Below are 27,404 nucleotides of genomic sequence, written 5' to 3' on the forward strand. Positions count from 1 at the left end.
CTCTCCTTCTCTCCTCTCTGCCCTCGCTCCTTCTCTCTGCCCCCCTCCTTCACACTGCCCTCTCCTTCTCTCCTCTCTGCCCTCGCTCCTTCTCTCTGCTCCCCTCCTTCACACTGCCCTCTCCTTCTCTCCTCTCTGCCCTCGCTCCTTCTCTCTCCTCTCTGCCCTCGCTCCTTCTCTCTGCCCCCCTTCCTTCACACTGCCCTCTCCTTCTCTCCTCTCTGCCCTCGCTCCTTCTCTCTGCCCCCCTCCTTCACACTGCCCTCTCCTTCTCTCCTCTCTGCCCTCGCTCCTTCTCTCTGCCCCCCTCCTTCACACTGCCCTCTCTTTCTCTCCTTCTCTCCTCTGCCTTCGCTCCTTCTCTCTGCCCCCCTCCTCCACACTGCCCTCTCTCTCCTTCTCTCCTCTGCCCTCACTCCTTCTCTCTACCCCCCTCCTTCACACTGCCCTCTCTTTCTCTCCTTCTCTCTGCCCTCGCTCCTTCTCTCTGCCCCCCTCCTTCACACTGCTCTCTCTTTCTCTCCTTCTCTCTGCCCTCTCTCCTTCTCTCTGCCCCCTCTCTCTCTGCCCTCTCGCTCTACTTTTCTCCTTCTCTCTCCCCCTCTCTCTCTCTGCCCTCTCCCCCTGCCCTCTCCTTCTCTCTGCACCCTCTCTCTGCACCCTCTCTCTCTGCACCCTCTCTCTCTGCCCTCTCTCCCTGCCCTCTCCTTCTCTCTGCCCTCTCCCCCTGCCCTCTCCTTCTCTCTGCCCTCTCCTTCTCTCTGCCCTCTCCTTCTCTCTGACCTCTCCCCCTGCCCTCTCCTTCTCTCTGCCCTCTCCTTCTCTCTGCCCTCTCCCCCTGCCCTCTCCTTCTCTCTGCCCTCTCCCCCTGCCCTCTCCTTCTCTCTGCCCTCTCCTTCTCTCTGCCCTCTCCTTCTCTCTGCCCTCTCCCCCTGCCCTCTCCTTCTCTCTGCCCTCTCCTTCTCTCTGCCCTCTCTCTTTATTTACTTTTCATCTCTGTTTCTCTTTCTTCTTCCCTCTCTTCAGTGTTTGTGACCTTAGTCATACTGACATAGGAGAAGTAGCGCAAACTTATATTAAAATATCTCAAATAAAACAGATTATTCAGGTGTGAATTAGCTTTATGAGCAAATGCAACTCCATCCACCACTATAATTTGGAGTGGGAATCTCTCTCTCTCTCTTGCACAGGGTCACGGCGAGTCATTGTGTTTAAAGAAAACCTTGAGATATTAATAAAAATATGGCAGAGTGGGATGGGAGCTGACAGTGTCAGCGGGGGTGCCGGCGGGCTGAGGGGTGAGGGTGAGGTTTTCAGGGTGTGCCATTGATGTGGCGTGACCCAGCCCACTTGAGAGGGTCCTGTGATGTTACCGGAGTGCCGGGGGTTTGGGGCGATGACGGGTCAACCGACAGGGCTGTAAAGAGAGGAGCAGCACATTAACCTCCTCACATCAACCCCCCCAAGATGACGTGCCTGAGGGGTCAATTTAAATCCATGGGGGGGGCACAACTAGTATTGCTTTAGAGCCCTGATAACACAACGTAGATTGGTCTGTTCACACTGTCATACCGGACACCCTGCCGTAACAGGCTGCGTCCGGGCGAGGGGGGGGGGGGGGGGGGGGGGGGGGGGCTGATTACACAATGTAGGTTGGTCCTACTACTGTTCAAATGTACCTAAATGTATCTGAAATGTATCTGAAATGTAGCTGTACACATCAACCACCGTCTCTTTAAATAATAACACCCCATTTTGACATGTGTATCTGAAATGCAGCCGTAGCTACGTAAGCCTACACATCATTTGTGCCTACCAGCACGCACAGATCAGCTGACAGGATGAGCACCACCACTAGCTTATCAGAGATTCTTACAGGCTTCATAGATTAAACTTCAATCATTAGGAAAAAATAAAACGTAACCCTAATTCTAACCTTAATTCTAAACCCCCTAGAAATAGCATTTGACCTTATGGGGACCAACAAAATGTCCCCAGTCGGGGACTTCTAGTCCCCACAAGTATAGTTAAACACGTCCACACACACACACACACACACACACACACACACACACACACACACACACACACACACACTATAGCAAGAGAACAGGGAGGGGGTGAAAAAGTATGCTGTGTAATTTTCTTAGTATTCACATCACCTTTACAGTAGCCTATCACACAACGATTGTGTAATACAAATCAATCATAACAGAGTGAAAATTTGCCTACTTTTTTTAGTAGGCTACACATGCTATTGGTCCTACAATACAAACATGTAGGCCTATCTGAAGTACAGCCATATACACAACTGTTGTTTTTCACACAAGAAAGCACATGATGTTGAAGAGAAGCCCCACGAAGAGTGGTAGCCTGATATGCGCTCATTAAAACAGCACACATCGTAACCATCGATTCAGGACCATGGACAGAAGGCTACTGCCAGTCAGGGGGATGAAAGGATAACTTTAGATGCACTGCCAATTTCAGCATCACCTCAGAGCACAAACAATATGCTACGTTGGTCATCGTCCCTATACCCGTCAAATAACGTAAAACTGTATATCTACGGTGCAGTTGGAAAGTATTCAGACCCCTTGAGTTTTTCCACATTTTGTTACGTTACAGCCTTATTCTAAAATGTATTCAATTACTTTTTTTCCTCAATCTACACACAATACCCCATAATGACAAAGAAAAAACAGGTTTAGAATTTTTTGCAAATTTATTACAAATAAAAAGCAGAAATACATTATTTACATAAGTATTCTGAACCTTTGCTAAAAGACTTGAAATTGAGCTCAGGTGCATCCTGTTTCCATTCATCATATTTGAGATGTTTCTACAACTTGATTGGAGTCCACTTGTGGTAAAATCAATTGATTGGACATGATTTGGAAAGGCACACACCTGTCTATATAAGGTCCCACAGCTGACAGTGCATTTCAGAGACAAAACCAAGCCTGTTGAGGCACAGATTTGGGGAAGGGTACCAAACTATTTTTGAAGCATTGAAGCTTCCCAAGAACACAGTGGTTTTCATCATTCTTAAATGGAAGAAGTTTGGAACCATCAAGACTCTTCCTAGAGCTGGCTGCCCAGCCAAACTGAGCAATCGGGGGAGAAGGGACTTGGTAAGGGAGGTGAACCCGATGGTCACTCTGACAGAGCTCCAGAGTTCCTCTGTGGAGATGGGAGAACCTTCCAGAAGGACAATCATCTCTGCAGCACCACCAATCAGGCCTTGGTAGAGTGGCCAGATGGAAGCCACTCCTCAGTAAAATGACAGCCCATTTGGAGTTTGCCAAAAGGCACCTAAAGGACTCCCAGACCATGAGAAACAAGATGATCTGGTCTGATGAAACCAAGATTGAACTCTTTGGCCTGAATGCCATGCATCACGCCCGGAGGAAACCTGACACCATCCCTACGGTAAAGCAGGGTGGTGGCAGCGTCATGCTGTGGGGATATTTTTCGACAGCAGGGACTGGGAGACTAGTCAGGATCGAGGGAAAGATGAACGGAGCAAAGTAGAGAGAGATACTTGATGAAAACCTGCTCTAGAGCACTCAGGACCTCAGACTTGGACCTCAGACTAACACCATAGTACCCTCCAAACTCGTCATCAAGCTCGAGACCCTGGGTCTCGACCCCGCCCTGTGCAACTGGGTCCTGGACTTCCTGACGGGCCGCCCCCAGGTGGTGAGGGTAGGTAACAACATCTCCACCCCGCTGATCCTCAACACTAGGGCCCCACAAGGGTGCGTTCTGAGCCCTCTCCTGTACTCCCTGTTCACCCACGACTGCGTGGCCATGCACGCCTCCAACTCAATCATCAAGTTTGCGGACGACACTACAGTGGCAGGCTTTTTTACCAACAACGACGAGACGGCCTACAGGGAGGAGGTGAGGGCCCTCGGAGTGTGGTGTCAGGAAAATATCCTCACACTCAATGTCAACAAAACAAAAGAGATGATTGTGGACTTCAGGAAACAGCAGAGGGAGCACCCCCCTATCCACATCGACGGGACAGTAGTGGAGAAGGTGGAAAGTTAAGTTCCTCGGTGTACACATCACGGACAAACTGAATTGGTCCACCCACACAGACAGCATTGTGAAGAAGGCGCAGCAGCGCCTCTTCAACCTCAGCAGGCTGAAGAAATTCGGCTTGTCACCAAAAGCACTCACAAACTTCTATAGATGCACAATCGAGAGCATCCTGTCGGGCTGTATCACTGCCTGGTACGGCAACTGCTCCGCCCACAACCGTAAGGCTCTCCAGAGGGTAGTGAGGTCTGCACAACGCATCACTGGGGGCAAACTACCTGCCCTCCAGGACACCTACACCACCCGATGTCACAGGAAGGCCATAAAGATCATCAAGGACAACAACCACCCGAGCCACTGCCTGTTCACCCCGCTATCATCCAGAAGGCGAGGTCAGTACAGGTGCATCAAAGCAGGGACCGAGAGACTGAAAAACAGCTTCTATCTCAAGGCCATCAGACTGTTAAACAGCCACCACTAACATTTAGTGGCCGCTGCCAACATACTGACTCAACTCCAGCCACTTTAATAATGTGAATTGATGGAAATGATGTAAAAATGTATCACCAGCCACTTTAAACAATGCCACCTAATATAATGTTTACATACCCTACATTACTCATCTCATATGTATATGTACATACTGTACTCTATATCATCTACTGCATCTTGCCATTTTTATGTAATACATGTATCAATAGCCACTTTAAACTATGCCACTTTATGTTTATATACCCTACATTACTCATCTCATATGTATAGACTGTACTCTATACCATCTACTGCATCTTGCCTATGCTGTTCTGTACCATCACTCATTCATATCTTTATGTACATATTCTTTATCCCTTTACACTTGTGTGTATAAGGTAGTAGTTGTGGAATTGTTAGGTTAGATTACTTGTTGGTTATTACTGCAATGTCGGAACTAGAAGCACAAGCATTTCGCTACACTCGCATTAACATCTGCTAACCATGTGTATGTGACAAATACAATTTGATTTGATTTGCTCTGAGGTTCACCTTCCAACAGGACCAATGAAGCACACAGCCAAGACAACGCAGGAGTGGCTTTGTGACAACTTTCTGAATGTCCTTAAGTGGCCCAGCCAGAGCCCGGACTTGAACCTGATCGAACATCTCTGGAGAGACTTGAAAATAGCTGTGCAGCAACGCTCCCCATCCAACCTGACAGAACTTGAGAGGCGCTGCAGAGAAGAATGGGAGAAACTCCCCAAATACAGGTGTGCCTAGTTTGTAGAGTCATACCCAAGAAGACTCGAGGCTGTAATCGCTGCCAAAGGTGCTTCAACAAAGTACTGAGTAAAGGGTCTGAATACTTATGTAAATGTGATATTTCAGTATTTAATTGATTTTTTTTGTGCAAAAATGTCCCAAAAATTGTTTTTGCTTTGTCATTATGGGGTATTGTGTGTGAATTGATGATGGTAAAAACTATTTAATGTATTTAATCTATAAGACAAACAAATTATGGAAAAGGTCAAGGGGTCTAAATACTTTCCAAATGCACAGTCTCAATAGCAATTAGACTCGCAAAAGCAAGCAATGAAATGAAGAATCTAACAGATGCATTGAAGTAAAAAGCCAAGGCCTAAACTATACACTACATTCATAAATCCAGCAAACAACCAGTAGGCTTACACAAGGGAAACTCAATGAATGAATCATTCGGTCAAGGTGGCCAGGGCAATAAAGGTTGTAGCTTACCATTTAGACGAGTTGCAGCCTCCTCCATGCTGTGTTGAACCTCAAGAGAATTTTCTGATTCCATTCTTCTTCGTGGCGAAATTTACTTGTCAGGTCCCACTCAAATGTCATCTGGACAAGCTGGGCTTTTTGTTGATGTAACATGCTGCCTCTGTGTTCACTGAATACGTACTACAGAGTGGAGAAGGAAGTGTCACACATTGCTGTAGATGTCCCAAATGTTCATCCACATCCATGTTTCAGTGCCAACAGCACAGTCGGCATTGCTGACAAAGGCCCGCCGTATATTTGAAGAACACTGAGTGGGGTGTCCGTTTGTTGTTGCTGGCTGTGGTTGCGATTTCATTTAGCAAGAATCAATAAACTCTGTTTCTACTGTTTCAGTTTGTTTATATCCAACAGGTCATCCGGTGCAAGTGGCTGATGTAACAGAGGTGCTTGTTGTAATGTTACCCTCGTGCTGTTGGTCCCCCCCCCCCCCCCCTTAAAATATAAAATATTTAGATGCACTATTGTAAAGTGGCTGTTCCACTGGATGTCATAAGGTGAATGCACCAATTTGTAAGTCGCTCTGGATAAGAGCGTCTGCTAAATGACTTAAATGTAAATGTAAATGTAGGCTATGGCTCTTCTCGATCTTGTTGGTCAGCAGTCATTGTGGGGGATGGGCAGGTATTACATTTGCTGCTAGGCTCCTCAACCTTGGTGGTCGGGCCAGCAGTTTGCTCTGTGAGCTCGGTCTCGCACTCAACATGGTGGTCCTCCGTTTTATTGCTCTTGGCAGTGCCCAGCCATTTTCGGATAGCCATGCTGACTAGACAGCTATAATTATTCAGCTCGCCGCTACCAAATCTTAACGAAGCTAGTGGCTACTAGCTAGTTTATTATTAGCTGTTTGGAAAAGTGAACGCATTTGGGGATTTTAAATATTACACTGAACAAAAATATAAACGCAACATGTAAAGTGCTGGTCCCATGTTTTATGAGCTGAAATAAAATTATCACGAAATGTTCAATACGCACTGAAAGCTTATTTTTGATCATTACACAGGTGCACCTTGTACTGGGGACAATAAAAATCCACTCTAAAATGTGCAATTTTGTCACACAACACAATGGTACAGATGTCTCAAGTTGAGGAAGCGTGCAATTGGCATGCTGACTGCAGGAATGTCCACCAGAGCTGTAGCCAGAGAATCTAATGTTTATTTCTCAACCATAAGCTGCCTTCAACGTCGCTTTAGAGAATTTGGCAGTACGTCCAACCGGCCTCACAATGGCAGACCACGTGTATTTATCTTCAGATAGCTCGGTGGGTCAACCATATATTATAGGCATAGTCAGTACACTTCTCCTCTATAAAGTAGTTCTCACCAAAGCCAGCGCTAGAAAAGGAGTGGGGTCGAGGTGAGAAGGGGGATTATTTAAGATACTCTTTGAAAAGGTAGGGTTTCAGGTGCTTTTGGAAGATGGGCAGGGACTCTGCTGTCCTAACTTCAGGGGGAAGCTGGTTCCACCATTGGGGTCTTGTAGTGGATGGGAGTTTTGACTGGATGCCAAAGGAGTGTGCGTAGGAGCGGGGTGACATGGGATAACTTGGGAAGGTTGAAAACCAGGCAGGCTGCAGCGTTCTGGATGAGATGCAGGGGTTTAATGGTACAAGCAGGGAGCCCAGCCACAGCAAGTTGCATTAGTCCAGACGGGAGATGAAAAGTGCTTGGATTAGGACCTGTGCCGCTTCCTGTGATGTAGGGTTGTACTCTATGGATGTTGTAGAGCATGAACATGCAGGAGTGAGTCACTGCTTTGATGTTTGCAGAGTTTTAGTTTTCCTTCATTTTCGCTCAGCTGTACGCAGCACTGTTCTATAAGCTCGCAATGAATCACTCAGCCACAGACTGGGAGGGGAGGGCCAGGCCGGCTGGGAGGAAAGGGGACTGTGCGAGTCATAGGATGCGGAAACGAAGGAGAGTAGGGCCAAAGAGGGAGAATCAGGAGACAGGAGGGAGAAAGATTTAGCAGAAGGGAGAGATGAAGTGTCAAGCTCATTGAAGAACTCTCCTAGGGCACCTGGTGGACAATAGATGACAACAATGATAAGCTTGAGTAGAGAAGTGACAGTGACAGCATGGAATTCAAATGAGCAGATCAAATCAAATTAGTCACATGCGCAGATGCTTACTTAGTCACAGTGAAATGCTTACTTACGAGCCCCTAACCAACAGTGCAGTTTCAAAAAATACGGATAAGAATAAGAGATAAAAGTAACAAGAAATAAAAGAGCAGCAGTTAAAAAGAACAATATATACGGGGGGTGCCGGTACAGAGTCAATATGCGGGGGCACCGGTTAGTTGAGGTAGTATGTACAGTTGAAGTCGAAAGTTTACATACACCTTAGCCAAATACATTTAAACTCAGTTTTTCACAATTCCTGACATTTCTATCCTAGTAAAATGTCCCTGTCTTAGGTCAGTTAGGATCACCACTTTATTTTAAGAAAGTGAAATGTCAGAATAATAATGAAGAGGATTATTTATTTAATATTTTATTTCTTTCATCACATTCCCTGTGGGTCAGAAGTTTACATACACTCAATTAGTATTTGGTAGCATTGCCTTTAAATTGTTTAACTTGGGTCAAACATGTCGGGTAGCCTTCCACAAGCTTCCCACAATAAATTGGGTGAATTTTGGGCCATTCCTCCTGACAGAGCTGGTGTAACTGAGTCAGGTTTGTAGGCCTCCTTGCTCGCACATGCTTTTTGAGTTCTGCCCACACATTTTCTATAGGATTGAGGTCAGGGCTTTGTGATGGCCACTCAAATACCTTGACTTTGTTGTCCTTAAGCCATTTTGCCACAACTTTGGAAGTATGTTTGTGGTCATTGTCCATTTGGAAGACCCATTTGCGACCAAGCTTTATCTTCCTGACTGATGTCTTGAGATGTTGCTTCAATATATCCACATAAATTTCCTCCCTCATGATGCCATCTATTTTGTGAAGTGCACCAGTCCCTCCTGCAGCAAAGCACCCCCACAACATGCAGCTGCCACCCCCGTGCAGCTGCCACCCCCTTGAAATACATCCACAGGTACACCTCCAATTGACTCAAATTATGTCAATTAGCCTATCAGAAGCTTCTAAAGCCATGACATCCTTTTCTGGAATTTTCAAAGCTGTTTAAAGGCACAGTCAACTTAGTGTATGTAAACTTCTGACCCACTGGAATTGTGATACACTTAAGTGAAATAATCTGTCTGTAAACAATTGTTGGAAAAATGACGTGTGTCATGCACAAAGTAGATGTCCTAACCGACTTGCCAAAACTATAGTGTCAACAAGAAATTTGTGGACTGGTTGAAAAATTAGTTTTAATGACTCCAACCTAAGTGTATGTAAACTTTGTATATGTAGGTAGAGTTAATTAAAGTGACTATGCATAGATGACAACAGAGAGTGTCAGTGATGTGGAGAGGGGAGAGGGGGCAATGCGAGTAGTCTGGGTAGCCAGTTGACTAGATGTTCAGGAGTTTTATGGCTTGGGGGTAGAAGCTGTTTAGAAGCCTTTTGGACCTAGACTTGGCGCTCCGGTACAGCTTGCCGTGTGGTAGCAGAGAGAACAGTCTCTGACTAGGGTAGCTGGAGTCTTTGACAATTTTTAGGGCCTTCCTCTGACACCACCTGGTATAGAGGTGCTGGATGTCAGGAAGCTTGGCCCCAGTGATTATTATTTTTATTAATCTTTATTTAACTAGGCAAGTCAGTTAATACAAATTCTTATTTTCAATGACGTCCTAGGAACAGTGGGTTAACTGCCTTGTTCAGGGGCAGAACGACAGATTTTTACATTGTCAGCTCGGGGATTCAATCTTGCAACATTTCGGTTACTAGTCCAATGCTCTAACCACTAGGCTACCTGCCGCCCCACAATGATGTACTAGGTTGTTCACACTACCCTATATAGTGCCTTGCGGTTGGAGGCTGAGCAGTTGCCATACCAGGCAGTGATGCAACCAGTCAGGATTCTTTCAATGGTGCAGCTGTAGAACCTTTTGAGAATCTAAGGACCCATGCCAAATCTTTTCAGTCTCCTGAGGGGAATAGGTTTTTCGTGCCCTCTTCACAACTGTCTTGGTGTGCTTGGACCATGTTAGTTTGTTGGTGATGTGGACACCAAGGAACCTGAAGCTCTCAACCTGCTCCACTGCAGCCCCGTCAATGAGAATGGGGGCGTGCTCAGGCCTCTTTTTCCTGTAGTCCACAATCATCTAATTTGTCTTGATCACGTTGAGGGAGAGGTTGTTGGCCTGGCACCACACGGCCAGGTCTCTGACCTCCTCCCTATAGGCTGTCTCGTTGTTGTCGGTGATCAGGACTACCACTGTTGTGTCATCGGCAAATTTAATGATGGTGTTGGAGTCGTGCCTGGCCGTGCAGTCATGACTGAACAGGGAGTACAGGAGGGGCTGAGCATGCACCCCTGAGGGACCCCTGTGTTAAGGATCTCCGTGGCGGATGTGTTGTTACCTACACTTACCACCTGGGGGCGGCCCGTCAGGAAGTCCAGGATGCAGTTGCAGAGGGAGGTGTTTAGTCCCAGGATCCTTAGCTTATTGATGAGCTTTGAGGGCACTATGTTGTTGAACGCTGAGCTGTAGTCAATGAATAGCATTCTCACATAGGTGTTCCTTTTGTCCAGGTGGGAAAGGACAGTGTGGAGTGCAATAGAGACTGCATCATCTGTTGATCTTTTGGGGCGGTATGCAAATTGGAGTGGGTCTAGGGTTTCTGGGATGATGGTGTTGATGTGAGCCATGACCAGCCTTTCAAAGCACTTCATGGCTACAGACGTGAGTGCTATGGGTCGGTAGTCATTTATGCAGGTTACCTTAGTGTTCTTGGACACAGGCACTATGGTGGTCTGCTTAAAACATGTTGGTATTACAGACTCGGACAGGGAGAAGTTGAAAATGTCAGTGAAAACACTTGCTAGTTGGTCAGCGCATGTTCGCAATACACGTCCTGGTAATTCATCTGGCCCTGCGGCCTTGTGAATGTTGACCTGTCTAAAGGTCTTACTCACATCGGCTGCGGAGAGCGTGATCACACAGTCTTCCGGTACAGCTGGTGCTCTCATGCATGTTTCAGTGTTATTTGCCTCGAAGCGAGCATAGAAGTAGTTTAGCTCGCCCGGTAGGCTTTTGTCACTGGGCAGCACTCGGCTGTGTTTCCTTTTGTATTCTGTAATGGTTTGCAGGCCCTGCCACATCCGACGAGCATCAGAGCCGGTGTAGTATGACTCGATCTTAGTCCTGTATTGATGCTTTGCCAATTTGATGGTTCGAGGATGGCATAGCAGGAATTCTTATAAGCTTCCGGGTTAGAGTCCCGCTCCTTGTAAGCGGCAGCTCTAGCCTTTAGCTCAGTGCGGATGCTGCCTGTAATCCATGGTTTCTGGTTGGATATGTACAGTCACTGTGGGGACAACGTCATCGATGCACTTACTGATGAAGCCACTGACAGATGTGGTATACTCCTCAATGCCATCGGAGGAATCCCGGAACATATTCCAGTCTGTGCTAGCAAAACAGTCCTGTCGCTTAGCATCTGCTTCATCTGACCACTTTTTTATTGATCTAGTCACTGGTGCTTCCTGCTTTAATTTTAGCTTGTAAGCAGGAATCAGGAGGACGAAATGATGGTCAGATTTGCCAAATGGAGGGAGAGGGAGAGCTTTGTATGCGTCTCTGTGTGTGGAGTAAAGGTGGTCCAGAGTTCTTTTCCTTCTGGTTGCACATTTAACATTCTGTTAGAAATTTGGTCAAACTGATTTAAGTTTCCCTGCATTAAAGTCCCCGGCTACTAGGAGCGCCGCCTCTGGGTGAGTGTTTTCTTGTTTGCTTATGGTGGAATATAGCTCATTCAATGCTATCTTGGTGCCAGCCTCTGACTGTGGTGGTATGTAAAACAGCTACAAAGAATATAGATGAAAACTCTCTCGGTAGGTAATGTGGTCTGCAGCTTATCATGAGAAACTCTACCTCAGGCGAGCAATAGCTCGAGACTTCCTTAGATATCGTGCACCAGCTGCTGTTTACAAAAATACATAGACCGCCGCCACATATCTTACCAGAAGCCGCTGTTCTATCCTGCCGGTACATCGTATAACCATCCAGCTGTATATTGATATTGTCGTCGTTCAGCCACAACTCCGTGAAGCATAAGATTTTACCGTTTTTAATGTCCCGTTGGTAGTTTAATCTTCCCAATAACTCGTCCATTTTATTGTCCAAAGCTTGCATGTTTGCTAGCAGAATTGAGGGAAGTGGGGGTTTTATTCAATGCCTCCGACTTCTCAGCAGGCAGCCCGCTCTCCGGCCTCTCTTTCTCCGCCTCCTCTTCACGCAGATCACTGGGGTCGGGGCCTGTTCCCGAGGGAGCCGTATATCCTCCGCCACGGGCTCGTCAGAGTCGTGAAAGAAGAAAAATTATTCTGCTAGACCGTGGTGAGTAATCGCAGTCCAGAAGTTATTTTCGGTCAAAAGAGACGGTTGCGGCAACATTATGTACAAAAATAGTAAAAAAATAAGTTACAAACAACGCAGATAAACAAACAAAAAAACAATCGGTTGGGGGCACGTAAAACGTCTGCCTTCTGCTCCGGCGCCATCTTGTGTGTGGACAGGTGAGAGAGGAAGAAGAGAGAAAATCTCCACTTAGGAGAAAAGGGTAGCCCTTTCACCACTGGGACAACCAGATGCTCTTGGACTATGAGAGAAAACATAGTCAGATGAAGAGAGAGCAGCTGGAGGAGCAGTGTTCTCTGGGGTGGTCCATGTCTCCGTCAGGACCAAAAGGTCAAGGTACTAAAGGGGAGCATAGGCTGAAATGAACTTGGCATTCTTGACTGCAGATTGGCAGTTCCAAACGCTGCCAGAGACCCGGAATTCCACATGGGTTGTGCGTGCAGGGTACACTAAATTATAATGGTTGCAGCCAAGGGGAGGGGGGCATCTGTAAAGCCTACAGGGAGAGGAGCGAAAAGGTATAGAAAACACACACATGGTTGCAAAAGAGCAAAATAAGATAATCCGAAAAGAACTAGGTAAAATACTCAAGTGACACACTTAGTTTTGAAACTGCAGTAAAAGTGCAGTAACTGCAGTCGACTGTGGTATTTTGGACGCAGTAATTGCAAAATAGTTATACTGTACTCTAACTGCAGTTATACTGCACTTTGACTGCAATCTTTTTCCGTAAGGTGAGAGTGGTGTGGAGCCTTCCTCTCTTTCCTTCCACAAATAACTCAGCAGAACCGTATTTGTTTTGGCGGCGGTCTTAGTTTTGCCAACTAGACCGCCACTGACACAACCGCCGCTTACAGCTGTCGCTGAGAAGCCAGGGGAGACTGAAGTACTAACACTAATTAATAACTGCCAAGCAGAGGTGAAGAGCACACCTCCCTGTACTAATTGTTGATTGCCTAGGAGAGTAGAAACCACTCCCTCGCCAATACAACCACTGATTACCAAAACAAGTCATAAATTGCCCTGCCCCTTGATCCTGGTTGATGTGTCAACAATCATCTGCAAGTCATGAGCAGTCATCAGTTCACACACTAAGAAGGCTACTGGGAAGACAGGCAGCACTTAAAGTAGATGACCCTAGCGAGCAAAAAGACAGTACTAGACCACAACAGATAAAGACAGAAATGATGCTATATTGCTCCTGGAGATATCACAAGTCCTCTAGCTATAGAATGAAGAGAGAGAGAGAGAGAGAGAGAGAGAGAGAGAGAGAGAGAGAGAGAGAGAGAGAGAGAGAGAGAGAGAGAGAGAGAGAGAGAGAGAGAGAGAATGGAGTAGAGAGAGAGATAATGGAGTATAGAGAATGGAGTAGAGAGAGAGATAATGAAGTATAGAGAATGAGTAGAGAGAGAGATAATGAAGTATAGAGGATGAGTAGAGAGAGATAATTTAGTATAGAGAATGAGTAGAGAGAGATATAATGAGGTAGAGAGAATGGAGTAAAGAGAGAGCTAATGAAGTATAGAGAATGAGTAGAGAGAGAGATAATGAAGTATAGAGGATGAGTAGAGAGAGATAATTTAGTATAGAGAATGAGTAGAGAGAGAGAGATAATGAAGTATAGAGGATGAGTAGAGAGAGATATTGAGGTAGAGAGAATGGAGTAGAGAGAGAGATAATGAGGTAGAGAGAATGGAGTAGAGAGAGAGATAATGAAGTATAGAGAATGAGTAGAGAGAGAGATAATGAAGTATAGAGGATGAGTAGAGAGAGATAATTTAGTATAGAGGGTGATAAGGAAGTATAGAGAATGAGTATAGAGAGAGATAATGAGGTAGATAGAATGGAGTAGAGAGAGATAATGAAGTATAGATAATGAGTAGAGAGAGAGATAATGGAGTACATTTTACATTTTAGTCATTTAGCAGACGCTCTTATCCAGAGCGACTTACAGTAGAGTGCATACATTTTATTACATTTTTACATACTGAGACAAGGATATCCCTACCGGCCAAACCCTTCCTAACCCGGACGACGCTATGCCAATTGTGCGTCGCCCCACGGACCTCCCGGTTGCGGCCGGCTGCGACAGAGCCTGGGCGCGAACCCAGAGACTCTGGTGGCGCAACTAGCACTGCGATGCAGTGCCCTAGACCACTGCGCCACCCGGGAGGTTTTACAAGTAGAGAGAGAAAGAGTAGAGAGTAGAGAGAGAAATAATGAAGTATAGATGATGAGTATAGCGAAAGATAATGAAGTATAGAGAATGAGTAGAGAGAGATAATGAGGTAGAGAGAAGGAAGTAGAGAGATAGATAACAGAATGAAAACAAGTTAAAGAAAGTAATGGACAAGAGAAGAAGTGGTGGAGAGGAGTGAGAGAGAAACAACTACTTTAAGGTCTCAGAGTGATTGAAATGCTACGAGCGTGCACCACTATCTAGCTAACCCTTTCACACCTGTCACATCCCCATACTGTTTTTATTAACTTTTTTGCTCTTTTGCACACCAGTATTTCTACTTGCACATCATCATCTGCACATCTATCACTTCAGTGTTCATTTGCTAAATTGTAATTACTTCGTCACTATGGCACATTTATTTCCTTATCTCCTTACTCCATTTGAACACATTGTATAAAGATTTTCTATTGTGTTGACTGTACTTTGACTGTACTTTTGTTGATCCTATGTGTAACTCTGTTGTTTTTTGTCGCACTGCTCTGCTTTGCTTTATCTTGGCCAGGTCGCAGTTGTAAATGAGAACTTGTTCTCAACTGGCCATCCTGATTAAATAAAGGTGAAATAAAAATAAAAAACATCAGATGGCAAATGTTACTAAGTAACTTCATGGACGGAAGCCATATTTGACAGAGAGAGAGAGAAAGAAAGAGAGAGAACCTCCTGCCAAATATATTATCATATTAGAGACACATATTTCCCTCAGATTACACAGACCCATAAAGAATTCGAAAACAAATCCAATTTTGATAAACTCCCATATCTATTGGGTGAAATATTGAAGTGTGCCATCACAGCAGCAAGATTTGTAACCTGTTGCCACAAGAAAAGGGCAACCAGTGAAGAACAAACATAAATGCAACCCATATTTATTTTCCCTTTTTACTTTAACTATTTGCACATCGTTACAACACTGTATATAGACATTATACGACATTAAAAATTTCTTCATTATTTTGGAACTTGTGTGAGTGTAATAGTTACTGTTCACCTTTTTATTGTTTATTTCACTTGCTTTGGCAATGTACACATATGTTTCCTATGCCAATACACACCTTGAATTGAAGAGAGAGAGAAAGAGCGATCCAGGACGGTCAAGTGAGCCACTGTGGGAAGATCTGTAAAAATGACTGAAGGAACACTGCCTGAGTCCTCTCTGGTCCCTGCCAAGCCAAGTGTGACAGAGCCCTAACAGAGCCCTAATAGAACCCTGGCAGATCACTAACAGAGCCCTAACAGAGCAGAGCAATAGCAGAGCCCTAGCAGAGCCCAAGCAGAGCAATAGCAAGCCATAGCAGAGCCCCAACAGAGCCCTAGCAGAGCCCAGGCAGAGCTCTAACAGAGCAGAGCCCTAGTAGAGCCCTAAAAGTGCCCTAGCAGAGCCCTAACAAGGGTTAACAGAGCCCGGCAGAGCCCTAACAGAGCAGAACCCTAGCAGAGCCCTAGCAGAGCCCCGGCAGAGCAGAGCCCTAACAGTACCCTAGCAGAGCCCCGGCAGAGCCCTAACAGAGCAGAGCCCTAACAGAGCAGAGCCCTAACAGTACCCTAGCAGAGCCCTAACAGAGCCCTAGCAGAGCCCTAACAGAGCAGAGCCCTAACAGTACCCTAACAGAGCAGAGCCCTAACAGTACCCTAACAGAGCAGAGCCCTAACAGAGCAGAGCCCTAACAGTACCCTAGCAGAGCCCTAACAGAGCCCTAGCAGAGCAGAGCCCCGGCAGAGCCCTAACAGAGCAGAGCCCTAACAGTATCCTAGCAGAGCCCTAACAGAGCAGAGCCCTAACAGTACCCTAACAGAGCAGAGCCCCGGCAGAGCCCTAACAGAGCAGAGCCCTAACAGTATCCTAGCAGAGCCCTAACAGAGCAGAGCCCTAACAGTACCCTAGCAGAGCCCTAACAGAGCCCTAGCAGAGCCCCAGCAGAGCCCTAACAGTACCCTAGCAGAGCCCTAAAAGTGTCCTAGCAGAGCCCTAACAGTACCCTAGCAGAGCCCTGGCAGAGCAAAGCCCTAGCAGAGCCATGGCAGAGCAAAGCCCTAGCAGGGCCCTGACAGAGCAAAGCCCTAGCAGGGCCCTGGCAGAGCAAAGCCCTAGCAGAGCCCTGGCAGAGCAAAGCACTAGCAGAGCAAAGCCCTAGCAGAGCAAAGCCCTAGCAGAGCAAAGCCCTAGCAGAGCCCTGGCAGAGCAAAGCCCTAGCAGAGCCCTGGCAGAGCAAAGCCCTAGCAGAGCAAAGCCCTAGCAGAGCAAAGCCCTAGCAGAGCCCTGGCAGAGCAAAGCCCTAGCAGAGCCCTGGCAGAGCAAAGCCCTAGCAGAGCAAAGCCCTAGCAGAGCCCGGCGGAGCTGAGCATGTGTGATTGAAGAGAGGATAATTGTTATTTACTGCTGCTCTTTAATTATTTGTTATTCTTATCTCTTACTTTTTTGTTGTTGGTATTTTATTAAAACTGCATTGTTGGTTAAGGGCTTGTAAGTAAGCATTTCACTGTAAGGTCTACATCTGTTGTATTTGGCGCATGTGACAAATACAATTTGATTTGATAAAGGATGAGTGTGTGCGTCTACCTCAGGAAGAGGAGAAGAGAGAAAAGAAATGGGCCTGTGGTTTGGGGGGTTAAACGGCAGAACATGCTCGCACATTAATATCCATCTGATCTGTGGATAACTAGAAAGGAACGCCTCTGTTTGTAATAGACCCCGGAGCGAAAAACAACATCTCTTCTCCCCCGACCACTCTGCCTCCTTTCATCCCTCTCCAGCGCAGAAAACGGAGCAGGCCCGTGCCAAGCGGTTGGAGATTGACTCCTCTCTCTCTCTTTCTTTCATTTAATTATTTATCTCGTTCATTCTGTGTTTTTTCTTCCCCTCCTGATGAAAAGACATGGCACATCCCCAGGACACACTCATACTGACTGACACAAGGGAGCCTGGGAGGTGCCATTTTGGTTTTCTTTTCTTTCCTTTTTTTGATATAAATTCCCCCAGCACACATTTTCCCTCAACAGTGTCACTCACTTACCCAAATTGACCCCTTTCCTGAGAGAAGCAATGTGTGTGTGTCAAAGAACAAGAGGCATGCAGGGTTAGACTGCATACTGTATTATCAGTTAATATCTACAGGGTGGATTTACAGGTCCATTCCTCACCCTGAAAGTAGTCTATGGACCAGGAGAAACAGTCACCCTGAAAAAACTGAAATCAACTAAGTGATTCGGTTTGACATTTGCCCTTTAATTTTTACATTGCCCCTGTCACTTTTATAGATTTTTAGCTAGCAGTGGCTAAAGTTAACTGAAGTTTGTAGTGGCTGTTTAAAAGAAAACCAAACCATACAGTTCCCCCTGGCCCAGAAACGACTTTCAGGGTGAGGAACCAACTATTAAGTTGTAAAATGTTGAACTTGTCCTTTAAAAAAGGGGCAATCTGCAGTTGCTACATCCATTTTTGGACTTGAAGAATATAAGTTATACTCCATCAGAACCCAAAATATAAACTTGTTTAACAAAGTAAATGTAAACAAACACTAAAGAGCCTCAAAACATGGTTAAAACTATCATTTGGATGGTCAGTCCTTGCATCCATAGCTTTGTCTATGAATTTGAGAGTGGTTACATTTCTCCAGCACCATCCCTCAGCTTTTTACCAAAACAGTGGGGAAAATGCTTTGTTATTGTTCCAATTGCTGATTGCCACTTTAACTATGTGGACTATTTTAACTTCTCTTCAATACTCCGTTTATCACTGCCAAAAACAGAACATACACCTTATGTGGTTGTAAATTTGTATCTATGGTTGCTGTCAACTCCTCTCACAGCCCCGATGCCATTGACGACACACACACATCATTACGCTATAGAAACCCATGTTGACAGCAGTCAAGCTTTCAGACTACAATATGGAAGCAAAATGACTCCAGTAATCGTTGTAGCTGTATTGTAGTACTGTTATATCTACACCAGAACACTTAGGCATGAACATACATGAATAATAGTAGTGGAATAAAAGTGTCCTTTAAAATCCATTATCTCACAACTTTTACAACCCATTTCTACAGAAATATTAGCACTGTATGTGGTCTGCTAAAACATCTGCTAAATGGGGTACATTGGTCTGCTGTGTGGGAGTGGGTGGCTGTGCATGTGTCTGTCTGTGATTCTGTGTGTGAGTGTGTGTGTGTGTGAGCCTGTGACAGTGTGTGAGTCTATAACTCAGTGTGTGTGTGTGTATGAGGTAGACTCTGGGCGTCGGAAACAGAGGCAAGCAGCACATGCGACTGGAGGATCCAACGTGGGTGGGTGAACACATGTGGCCTGCTGGATTAGGAAGTGGTAGGCCACATCTTTTTATTATGGAGATGTCTCTGTAATCCCCCTCTCTCTCTTGGGAGTGGGGAGGCCCTCTAACTTTCCTCCCCGCACCTCAGTCGCCTCCCCATCACTTCCTCAAACACGCGCACACACACACACACACACACCTCAAAACTCGCCCTAGAGTCTATAATAATTAGCATCAGGACCAACCTGAAGGTATTTTCTGCACCAAAACCTCAGAATTTTTTAGTCACCAGTGAGCGAACATGTTCCGTAATATCATGTTCTGCCCAAGTAGGCCAAAGCCCAGGAACCCCTGAAGAACTCCCTGCTTTCATTAAATATCACTTCACTCCTTATTTTTTTTTATCTCTGGTGTCATTGTCATCGTTGCAGCGGTGGAGTGGTGCGTCCTCCTAGTCTTAGGACAGCATCCCAAATGGAACCCTATTCCCTTCATAGTGCACTACTTTTGGCCTGAGCCCTATGGGAGCCCTGGTCAAAAGTAGTGCACTATTTAGGGAATAGGGTACCATTTGGGACACATATTGCAGTAGCTCTACCCACATTCAGTTGTATCAGGCTGCCAGTTAAAACATGAATCAACTGGAGGGAAATATTGTAACTTTTTGTCAGATATTGGCAGGATACATTAAAAAAAAGGTGCTTTGAAAACGTTTTTATTTTGGCTCTGTTGAGACCCAAAACACAATTCGAAATCAGACTGACATATACATCACACAAATCCAGTATCTGTATCCCTTGGGGAACAGTTATAGGTCATATCAACCTAGATCAGACACTTTGTGAATACAGGCCCTGTACTCAACAGATTTATAGACCTGTACCTGGGAGTGATTTTACCTGGCAGTGGAAGACATACTCAGGTGTGTTCTTGTTAAACTTCATGTTCCAGACCAGAGCTACACCGTCAGGCTCGTGAGGAGCACCCTCGTTGTTGTTGTAGGACGCCACCAACAGCTCTGGGTACTGGGAAGGAAGGGGAGGAAAAAGAGAGGGAACAAGATCAAATAAAATGGAGAGATAGAGGAGTGGAAGGAAAAAGAGAGGGAACAAGATCAAATAAAATGGAGAGATAGAGGAGTGGAAGGAAAAAGAGAGGGAACAAGATCAAATAAAATGGAGAGATAGAGGAGTGGAAGGAAAAAGAGAGGGAACAAGATCAAATAAAATGGAGAGATAGAGGAGTGGAAGGAAAAAGAGAGGGGACAAGATCAAATAAAATGGAGAGATAGAGGAGTGGAAGGAAAAAGAGAGGGGACAAGATCAAATAAAATGAAGAGATAGAGGAGTGGAAGGAAAAAGAGAGGGGACAAGATCAAATAAAATGGAGAGAGAGAGGAGCGGAAGGAAAGACGGAAAATTAAAGGAGGATCAGGGGAGGAGGAAGAGGATGGAGAGGAGGAAGAGGGTGGGGAGGAGGAAGAGGGTAGAGAGGGGGAAGAGGGTGGAGAGGGGGAAGAGGGTGGAGAGGGTGGAGAGTAGGAAGAGGATGGAGAGGAGAGAAGCTAAAATACAATGATTGTCGAGTCAGTGATGACACACACAGACACATACACCCTCTATCCAAAACACACACACGGGTACTTGCGGTGTAGGGTGAAGTTACACCTAAATGCTATTCTTGGGTCAGTTTAGCATTTTCCCCACTATTGATAAGGTTAGGATTGGGGAGGGGAAGCTGATCCTATAACTGTACATAGGGGAAACTTCACCCCAAAGCAGTCCTTACCTGAGGGGACCAGTCCAGACAGGTGATGACTCGATGTTTGGACCAGTGATTGTCATAGAACAACCTACTGAGGGACAGACTGGACCCGCCTTGTAATTCCTGTGGCCAATAGAAACAGGGGTCAGAGGTCACTGGGTGATGTCATTGTAAGTGAGGTCAAATGGGGTTTTGAGAGGATGATGACATCATGAGAAGGGCATGTGTTTGAAGAACAATGAGGAGTCACGTCCTGATTGACACCAAAGGCATTACTCCATGAGGCCATTAGCATCCCCATAGGCATGCATACACACACCATGTTCCTTCAACAGACCTCACAACAGATACACACACACATGCATACACACACCATGTTCCTTCTACAGACCTCACAACAGATAGACACACACATGCATACACACACACTCACCAAATACCCTTCACCTGAAACACACACACACACACACGCACATTCGTACCCCTCCTTGTCATCCAGGTCTTGTCCGTTGTAGTCGAAGAAGATGTCCGAGTCCTGGGCCAGGGCTCTCTCCATCACCCTGATGCTACAGTCAAAGAAACTGAGGAACTCCTCTGATTTGAGGATCTGCTGCTTCTCTACCTCTGTCAGCTCCCTGCAGGGGTAGCCTGACACACACACACAGACATGAATACATACGCATGCAGGCACACAGACATACAAGTATGCACAAGTACGCACAAGTACACACACACACAGGAAGAGGTCAAAATAGGTAAACAACAATATGCAGAGACACACACAACCCAAACACAGCCATCTGTGGTAGCCTGAGTCACAAATAAATAAACACACAACACTCACACTCTTAGAAATATAACTACACACTTGTCATGCCAAACACCCACCCATTCCCAAACTACTGCCCTGAACTGGCACTAAATACACTACAGTGAGTGTATACCCAAATAAACATGATTCAAACTCCACACACAAAGACAACAGTCTGGTTGCAAATATATTCTGTCGATACACTACATCATTTAACAACTACAATAGTTCTAGATCATTACACCAAATCACCGAAGTCACTTCCATCAAGGAGAGAGTAAAGTCTTCGATACAATAAACTACCTCATACATCATAGTAGTAAATTACCAGCTGCAAAATAATTCACTTGGTAAATAAGAATAAACAAAGTCCTCTGAGGTCCTCCTTCTCCCCTCCTCCTCCTCCCCTCCTCTCCTCCCCTCCTCTCCTCTCCTCCCCTCCCCTCCTCTCCTCTCCTCCTCTCCTCCTCCTCCCCTGTAATAACGGCGGGCCCAGTGAGATGCTGGTTGTGATGTCCCTCTGCATGATGTCATTTTGTCTATCCATATGCAGTCCCCATTACAGGGCTGACTCTTTGATCTCAGACCACTTGATTCTCTGGGTTCTGTTTCTGACAACTCATAAGGACGACAAAGAGGTGATCAAAGTCAGGGTACACAGGAACCCTGGGCGTGTGTAAGGGTGTGAGTGTGCCTATATCTCTGTGTGTTTAAACAGGGCCAGCCCCTGGCCTCAACAAAGACGCATTCTACCCTCCTTTAGTGAAGTTATTTACTCCTTGCACCAGCCTTGCCTCACAAAGAATGCCCTCTCAGTCCCCCTCTCAGTCCCCCTCTCTGCACCCCTCTCCATCCCCCTCTCAGTCTCCTCCGTTGTCTTTGAAGTCCGACAGAGGGGTCAAGTGACACGTTTTTAATCAGGTCTGACCCTCAGTGCCACGGGCCGATAAGCTGGACCTCGGCCACAGAGATTGGCATCCGATACGCCAGCGGGTGTCACACGCGAGTGACCGCTCACTCACGCTTCAACGGCTTTGTTTAGTGACAGTTTGACTGGAGATGTGGGAGATGAAAAGGCTAGTGCTAGGCTGAGGTCGTCTCCCAAATTACACCCTATTCCCTTTATAGTTCACTATTTTTGACCAGGGTCCATAGGTCTCTGGTCAAAAGCCATGCACTACGTAGGGAATAGGGTGCCATTTAGGATGCAAGCATTCCCTTCAGCTTAAACTAGAGTTGCCTTCAGCATTCCTTCATCTTTCCACGTCTTTACTGTAGATTATTTAATTACACCCAATCCCCCTCTTCTTACACTCTTTCGTCTCCTTGCTGTCCTCCTCTTCATGCTGGTCAGATTCTGGACCAGGCTTCAGCTCTGTGATCTCTTCATCCCCCTCTTCCTCCTCTGCAAAGAGAGAGAGAGAGAGAGAGAGACGGAAAAAGAGAAGGTTTAGGAGGGGGGAGAGAGAGAGCGAGAGAGGTGGGAGAAAGCGAGAGAGAAGGAGACAGTGATGGACGGTAGAGAGGGAGAGAGAGATAAAGAGGGAGAGAGAGAGAGAGCGAGAAGGAGAGAGCAATGGGAGATAGAGGGAGAGAGTGAAAGCCATGTCATGTTAATCAGCATCTGTTCCAAGCATCCCAAACTAACACCCCCCTCCTCTACACCCCCACCCCCCCATCACACCACACCGGTTGCAGTATTTGTATACTAATACAGTACAGATCAATTACGTTGTGGTTGGATTGTTTTTATTTATAACTTTGTATTATCGGCTGAGATACCACATAGAGCTATGAGAAAACACCTGACCAACCCCACTCCCTCCCAACATGATGACTAGTAACATGACCAACCCCACTCCCTCTCAACATGATGACTAGTAACATGACCAACCCCACTCCCTCTCAACATGATGACTAGTAACATGACCAACCCCACTCCCTCTCAACATGATGACTAGTAACATGACCAACCCCACTCCCTCCCAACATGATGACTAGTAACATGGCCAACCCCACTCCCTCTCAACATGATGACTAGTAACATGACCAACACCACTCCCTCTCAACATGATGACTAGTAACATGACCAACCACACTCCCACTCAACATGACTAGTAACATGACCAACCCCACTCCCTCTCAACATGATGACTAGTAACATGGCCAACCCCACTCCTTCTCAACATGACTAGTAACATGAGCAACCCCACTCCCTCTCAACATGATGACTAGTAACATGACCAACCCCACTCCCTCCCAACATGATGACTAGTAACATGACCAACCCCACTCCCTCTAAACATGATGACTAGTAACATGGCCAACCCCACTCCCTCTCAACATGATGACTAGTAACATGACCAACCCCACTCCCTCCCAACATGATGACTAGTAACATGACCAACCCCACTCCCTCTCAACATGATGACTAGTAACATGACCAACCCCACTCCCTCTCAACATGATGACTAGTAACATGACCAACCCCACTCCCTCTCAACATGATGACTAGTAACATGACCAACCCCACTCCCTCTCAACATGATGACTAGTAACATGACCAACCCCACTCCCTCCCAACATGATGACTAGTAACATGACCAACCCCACTCCCTCCCAACATGATGACTAGTAACATGACCAACCCCACTCCCTCTCAACATGATGACTAGTAACATGACCAACCCCACTCCCTCTCAACATGATGACTAGTAACATGACCAACCCCACTCCCTCCCAACATGATGACTAGTAACATGACCAACCCCACTCCCCTCTCAACATGACTAGTAACATGACCAACCCCACTCCCTCTCAACATGATGACTAGTAACATGACCAACCCCACTCCCTCTCAACATGATGACTAGTAACATGACCAACCACACTCCCTCTCAACATGATGACTAGTAACATGACCAACCCCACTCCCCTCTCAACATGACTAGTAACATGACCAACCCCACTCCCTCTCAACATGATGACTAGTAACATGACCAACCCCACTCCCTCTCAACATGATGACTAGTAACATGACCAACCCCACTCCCTCCCAACATGATGACTAGTAACATGACCAACCCCACTCCCTCTCAACATGATGACTAGTAACATGACCAACCCCACTCCCTCCCAACATGATGACTAGTAACATGGCCAACCCCACTCCCTCTCAACATGATGACTAGTAACATGACCAACCTCACTCCCTCTCAACATGATGACTAGTAACATGACCAACCACACTCCCTCTCAACATGATGACTAGTAACATGACCAACCCCACTCCCCTCTCAACATGACTAGTAACATGACCAACCCCACTCCCTCTCAACATGATGACTAGTAACATGACCAACCCCACTCCCTCTCAACATGATGACTAGTAACATGGCCAACCCCACTCCCTCTCAACATGATGACTAGTAACATGGCCAACCCCACTCCCTCTCAACATGATGACTAGTAACATGGCCAACCCCACTCCCTCTCAACATGATGACTAGTAACATGACCAACCCCACTCCCTCTCAACATGATGACTAGTAACATGGCCAACCCCACTCCCTCTCAACATGATGACTAGTAACATGACCAACCCCACTCCCTCTCAACATGATGACTAGTAACATGGCCAACCCCACTCCCTCTCAACATGATGACTAGTAACATGACCAACACCACTCCCTCTCAACATGATGACTAGTAACATGACCAACCCCACTCCCTCCCAACATGATGACTAGTAACATGACCAATCCCAGGGCCTCCCGGGTGGCGCAGTGGTCTAGGGCACTGCATCGCAGTGCTAACTGCGCCACCAGAGTCTCTGGGTTCGCGCCCAGGCTCTGTCGCAGCCGGCCGCGACCGGGAGGTCCGTGGGGCGACGCACAATTGGCATAGCGTCGTCCGGGGTAGGGAGGGTTTGGCCGGTAGGGATATCCTTGTCTCATCGCGCTCCAGCGACTCCTGTGGCGGGCCGGGCGCAGTGCGCGCCAGCCAAGGGGGCCAGGTACACGGTGTTTCCTCCGACACATTGGTGCGGCTGGCTTCCGGGTTGGAGGCGCGCTGTGTTAAGAAGCAGTACGGCTGGTTGGGTTGTGCTTCGGAGGACGCATGGCTTTCGACCTTCGTCTCTCCCGAGCCCGTACGGGAGTTGTAGCGAAGAGACAAGGTAGTAATTACTAGCGATTGGATACCACGAAAAATTGGGGAGAAAATGGGATTAAAAAAATAAATAAAATAAAAAAAATAAAAAAAAACATGACCAATCCCACTCCCTCTCAACATGATGACTAGTAACATGGCCAACCCCACTCCCTCCCAACATGATGACTAGTAACATGGCCAACCCCACTCCCTCTCAACATGATGACTAGTAACATGACCAACCCCACTCCCTCCCAACATGATGACTAGTAACATGACCAACCCCACTCCCTCTCAACATGATGACTAGTAACATGGCCAACCCCACTCCCTCTCAACATGATGACTAGTAACATGACCAACCCCACTCCCTCTCAACATGATGACTAGTAACATGGCCAACCCCACTCCCTCTCAACATGATGACTAGTAACATGGCCAACCCCACTCCCTCTAAACATGATGACTAGTAACATGGCCAACCCCACTCCCTCTAAACATGATGACTAGTAACATGGCCAACCCCACTCCCTCTCAACATGATGACTAGTAACATGACCAACCCCACTCCCTCTCAACATGATGACTAGTAACATGACCAACCCCACTCCCTCTCAACATGATGACTAGTAACATGGCCAACCCCACTCCCTCTCAACATGATGACTAGTAACATGACCAACCCCACTCCCTCCCAACATGATGACTAGTAACATGACCAACCCCACTCCCTCTCAACATGACTAGTAACATGACCAACCCCACTCCCTCTCAACATGATGACTAGTAACATGACCAACCCCACTCCCTCTCAACATGATGACTAGTAACATGACCAACCCCACTCCCTCCCATCACACAGGCCTTGAACCACATGGCCTGCACATGTGACTCCTCGTTCCTCATCAGATATTAAGTTCACACACACAGCAGGAAGTGCCTCTGAGTGGCGTGCATGCTCTTGACTCTGTTCTGACCTCTGACCTTGAGATCCAACGAACTCCTCTCACACTCCACCCTAACCTCGACCCCATAATTATCCCTGACTCCCCCCGTTGAAGGGGGCAACAGAGGGGGTAACATCCACAGGCACCTGCCATTCTCCCCATTAGCCCCCTCTGCCTGCCCCCTTCCCCTCCCTCCCTCCTCCAGGCATGTGTTGGTAACCCCCTCCGCCCTCACTCATCACCCTGGAAACAGATGGTGAGAAGGCCTCAAAAGACCCCTTAACACTCTACCAGGCACCTGTGGCTGCAAACGCGCAAACACACACACTATCTGCACGCCCACACACACCCAAATCCTCAGTGGGCTCGTTGTCACGTTGACCCCTGGGTTGGAGGTTAACTGGGTAGGGGTTGCGATGACAGTGGGCGCCCAGTTCACAGGAGGAAGTGTTTCCATCTCGCCAGACGTGTCACGTCTCACACGCTCAACACCAGTGTCGTTTGTTTTCAGGGGTGAGTGAGTGACTAAGTGAGTTATTGTGAGTGTGTGTATGACACAGTTTGAGTACGCCCTAAGGCCTATTAAAATCACTGGCTCAAGAGCCTTGTTGACACCAAAATGTAGGCCTACTGCTTATTACCTCTGCTGCTCTGAACCTTCTAAACTTCTATACTTTTTTTGTAAATAAATAATATAATAAATAAATATATGATAACTGTGATTCCAAACACCAAAGATTACATATGATAACTGTGATTCCAAACACCAAAGATTACATATGATAACTGTGATTAAATGTACTCCTCAGCCTGAATTGTCCCTAATTGCGCCAGCAAATAGCTAGCGTTTTGCAATGCGCTGACTGGTAATACGCTTTGGGAGGGCAGTAACGTGTGCTAGCAAGGCAGAGGTACCGA

General features: G+C 46.6%; 1 pseudogene; it reads right to left on the reverse strand.

The window, feature by feature from the left end:
• The window catches only part of LOC129820338 (cytoplasmic dynein 1 intermediate chain 1-like), a 125,515-nt pseudogene that overhangs the window by 57,562 nt on the left and 40,549 nt on the right, over window positions 1-27,404 (reverse strand).

The sequence above is a fragment of the Salvelinus fontinalis genome, chromosome 22 (assembly GCF_029448725.1).
Source record: "Salvelinus fontinalis isolate EN_2023a chromosome 22, ASM2944872v1, whole genome shotgun sequence".
NCBI classification, from domain to species: domain Eukaryota; kingdom Metazoa; phylum Chordata; class Actinopteri; order Salmoniformes; family Salmonidae; genus Salvelinus; species Salvelinus fontinalis.